The 915-nt window shown below is 50.8% G+C and overlaps 1 pseudogene; it reads right to left on the reverse strand.

Moving 5' to 3' along the window:
* Positions 1-154: 154 nt before the first annotated feature.
* Positions 155-758, reverse strand: LOC117799847 (annotated as a pseudogene).
* Between the last annotated feature and the right edge of the window lie 157 nt (positions 759-915).

Below are 915 nucleotides of genomic sequence, written 5' to 3' on the forward strand. Positions count from 1 at the left end.
TAGTTACCATCTGTGACAATACATTATTACAATATCATTGACTCTATTTCCTATGGTATACTTTTTTTTTTATTCTCACTTGGAAATTTTATTGGTCCTGGGGAAAGGAAGGCAGGCAGCCCCTGCTTTCTGCTGAGGGTCCCACAAGCCTTCACTATTTCTGGTTGCCACTGATAGGGAGGTTCACATGCTGGAGGAGGCCAGGAAGGCCTTGAGCTTGGGCCAGATGCTGAGGTGCCCAGGTAAGCTGTGAGCAGGGGGGAGGAGCCCAGGCAGCTGAGGGCCAGGACCTGGTGAATCAGCAACAAGTCCAACAAGTTGAGGTCTGTGAAGGAGATCTTGTTGCCCACGATGAAGGGCTAAACCCCCCTGGTTCTGGGACGGCAGGGTCTCAAGATCTTCTGATGCCCAATAGTGCCCTCACATACTCCTACTCGCCTGACTTCTAGGTGGTGTAGATGAGGATGAGGTATTTGCAGTGGATATTCTCCCTGCCATCATTCATCATGTCCACCAGAGCCACCTCCCACTGGTCCTTCCCAGATAGCCCAAGGGTATCACAGGATGGCATCGGACTGGCACAGGTAAGGTTTCCATTCTGGAACTTCGGAAGTTGCCCGTACAAACAGGTGGGCTTGAGTGAGCCCTGCAGCCAGGTCTCCATGGTCACCACCTCTTCCTTCCAGCTCTGGCTCTGGTCAGTCAGCAGCGTGCACATAGCTGCAAACAGGGAAGTAGACGATGGAATAGGGCAGCATGGTTGCTGTGCAGGTGGTGGTGGCAGAGCTCTTATGCTAGATTTTTTATCGCCATGGCTTATTTATTTTATAACTGAAAGTTTGTACCTCTTAATCTCCTTCACCTATCTCACCCATAACCTCCATCCTCCTTCCCTCTGGCAACCACCAGTCATAG

Source organism: Ailuropoda melanoleuca, unplaced genomic scaffold (genome assembly GCF_002007445.2).
Source record: "Ailuropoda melanoleuca isolate Jingjing unplaced genomic scaffold, ASM200744v2 unplaced-scaffold58659, whole genome shotgun sequence".
Classification (NCBI taxonomy): domain Eukaryota; kingdom Metazoa; phylum Chordata; class Mammalia; order Carnivora; family Ursidae; genus Ailuropoda; species Ailuropoda melanoleuca.